The sequence below is a fragment of the Coregonus lavaretus genome, assembly GCF_964263955.1.
Source record: "Coregonus lavaretus genome assembly, chromosome: 30".
NCBI lineage: Eukaryota > Metazoa > Chordata > Actinopteri > Salmoniformes > Salmonidae > Coregonus > Coregonus lavaretus.
This window is the reverse complement of record NC_140017.1, coordinates 36,540,298-36,543,898: the sequence shown is the minus strand read 5'-3', so window position 1 is coordinate 36,543,898 and position 3,601 is coordinate 36,540,298.

The following is a 3,601-nucleotide window of genomic DNA, read 5'->3' as shown; positions in this document are numbered from 1 at the left end:
CTGTCTGAACACTGGCTCTTTGTGACTGGATGCTAATGTCCTCTACTCTGTCTGAACACTGGCCCCGGGTGACTGGATGCTAATGTCCTCTACTCTGTCTGAACACTGGCTCTTTGTGACTGGATGCTAATGTCCTCTACTCTGTCTGAACACTGGCTCTGGGTGACTGGATGCTAATGTCCTCTACTGTCTGAACACTGGCTCTTTGTGACTGGATGCTAATGTCCTCTACTCTGTCTGAACACTGGCTCTGGGTGACTGGATGCTAATGTCCTCTACTCTGTCTGAACACTGGCTCTGGGTGACTGGATGCTAATGTCCTCTACTGTGTCTGAACACTGGCTCTGGGTGACTGGATGCTAATGTCCTCTACTCTGTCTGAACACTGGCTCTGGGTGACTGGATGCTAATGTCCTCTACTCTGTCTGAACACTGGCTCTTTGTGACTGGATGCTAATGTCCTCTACTGTGTCTGAACACTGGCTCTTTGTGACTGGATGCTAATGTCCTCTACTCTGTCTGAACACTGGCTCTGGATGCTAATGTCCTCTACTCTGTCTGAACACTGGCTCTTTGTGACTGGATGCTAATGTCCTCTACTCTGTCTGAACACTGGCTCTTTGTGACTGGATGCTAATGTCCTCTACTCTGTCTGAACACTGGCTCTGGGTGACTGGATGCTAATGTCCTCTACTCTGTCTGAACACTGGCTCTTTGTGACTGGATGCTAATGTCCTCTACTCTGTCTGAACACTGGCTCTTTGTGACTGGATGCTAATGTCCTCTACTCTGTCTGAACACTGGCTCTGGGTGACTGGATGCTAATGTCCTCTACTCTGTCTGAACACTGGCTCTGGGTGACTGGATGCTAATGTCCTCTACTCTGTCTGAACACTGGCTCTGGGTGACTGGATGCTAATGTCCTCTACTCTGTCTGAACACTGGCCCCGGGTGACTGGATGCTAATGTCCTCTACTCTGTCTGAACACTGGCTCTGGGTGACTGGATGCTAATGTCCTCTACTCTGTCTGAACACTGGCTCTTTGTGACTGGATGCTAATGTCCTCTACTCTGTCTGAACACTGGCTCTTTGTGACTGGATGCTAATGTCCTCTACTCTGTCTGAACACTGGCTCTGGGTGACTGGATGCTAATGTCCTCTACTCTGTCTGAACACTGGCTCTGGGTGACTGGATGCTAATGTCCTCTACTCTGGGTGACTGGATGCTAATGTCCTCTACTCTGTCTGAACACTGGCTCTGGGTGACTGGATGCTAATGTCCTCTACTCTGTCTGAACACTGACCCTGGGTGACTGGATGCTAATGTCCTCTACTGTGTCTGAACACTGGCTCTTTGTGACTGGATGCTAATGTCCTCTACTCTGTCTGAACACTGGCTCTGGGTGACTGGATGCTAATGTCCTCTACTCTGGGTGACTGGATGCTAATGTCCTCTACTCTGCTTCAGAATGTAGTATGGAAATTCAGATGTAACAACCGTTCTCTTTAACTCAGCCTGACACTAGAGGCAAGAATGCACTAAGTGAAACACACACAATGTTCTAGTGTCCTTCAGTGAGACTGACCGTCTACCCAATAACCATCAGGGTTTTGTGTGGAGAGATTTACGTGAGAGAGTCTGTACCTTGGCTGGATAGAGAAGGACCAGCATGCTCTCTGTCAGAGACAATCAGAATACCAACTCTCCTCATACCAACAACCACTTGGGGTCTATTTGTTTGTCAATGATTTACAACATCATTTACTAGACCAGACCAGGGCCTGTATTCACAGTCTCACAGTAGGAGTGCTAATGTAGGATCAGTTTGGCCTTTTTAGGTCATAATTAATAAAATAATATGGACGGGGGGGGGCCTGATCCGAGATCAGCACTCTTTATGAATACAGGCCCTGTTGTCTTGATCATTCCCCTGGGCGGCAGGTAGCTTAGTGGTTAAGAGCGTAGTGCCAGTAACCGAAAGGTCGCTGGTTCTAATCCCCGAGCCGACTAGGTGAAAAATCTGTCGATGTGCCCTTGAGCAAGGCACTTAACCCTAATCGCTCTGGATAAGAGCGTCTGCTAAATGACTAAAATGTAAATGTAAACACTGTTCACCTACCCGGTGTATTGCAGTGTAATGGTTCCCAAAGCCGGACTGAGTTCCTTTTAAACAAAATATCTGGAGGCATTTTATATAATCCTGTAATAATAATCTGGCTGTAATCCCTGTTAATCCCATCCATGTGCTCTTCCATAATGTCAATGTTCAACACTTCCACTTTACACACTGCTGTTCACATGCTGTCACCTTGGCGTTAGCTCACACCTGGGCCGGGGACAATACACACCAATCTACTTGTAGCCCTGCCAGTGACAGAGGGTGACGTGGTGATAGGGTGACGGGGTGAGATGATGATGATAGGGTGACGGAAGGTGAGGGTAGGAGATGGGGTGACAGAGGAGAAGGGGGGACAGAGGGTCGGGGTGATGGGGTATTTTGGTATTTTATTAGGATCCCCCATTAGCTGTTGCGAAAGCAGCAGCTACTCTTCGTGGGTCCACATGAAACATGACACAATACAGAACATTAATAGACAAGAACAGCTCAAGGACAGAACTACATAAATTGACAGAGGGGTGAGATACAGTACCAGTATGTTAGATAGGGTGACAGAGGATCAACCCGGCCAGGATGTCAATGAGGTCATGAATGGCTTGCGGAGAGTGAAAATTATAGTAGAATATATATACACAAAGTACTGAGTAAAGGGTCTGAATACTTATGTAAATGTCATATTTCAGTATTGTTTTTTTTCTAAAATTGCCTTCGGAAAGTATTCAGACCCCTTTACTTTTTCCACATTTAGTTACGTTACAGCCTTATTCTATTTTTTTATTTTTTTATTGTCATGCAATAAAATGCAAATTAAAAACGTAAAAATCCTACAATGTGATTTTCTGGATTTTTGTTTTAGATTCCGTCTCTCACAGTTGAAGTGTACCTATGATAAAAATTACAGACCTCTACATGCTTTGTAAGTAGGAAAAGCTGCAAAATCGGCAGTGTATCAAATACTTGTTCTCCCCACTGTAGGTGTGTGCCTTTCCAAATCATGTCCAATCAGATGAATTTACCACAGGTGGACTCCAATCAAGTTGTAAAAACATCTCAAGGATGATCACTGGAAACAGGATGCACCTGAGCTCAATTTAGAGTCTCATAGCAAAGGGTCTGAATACTTATGTAAATAAGTTTATTTTTGATAAATGTGCAAACATGTCTGTCTGTAAACCTGTTTTCACTTTGTCATTATGGGGTATTGTGTGTAGATTGATGGATTTTTTTAAAATTCCATTTTAGAATAAGGTTGTAGCGCAGGGTTCTTCAATTCTGGTCCTGGAGGGCCGAAACACCTCTGTTTTTCATCCTCTCCTTCTAATCAGGGGCTAATTCAGACCTGGGACACCAGGTGAGTGCAATTAACTACCAGGTAGAAATAAAAAACAGAAGTGTTTCGGCCCTCCAGGACCAGAATTGAAGAACCCTGCTGTAGCGTAACAAAATGTGGAAAAAGTCAAGGGGTCTTAATACTTTCCAA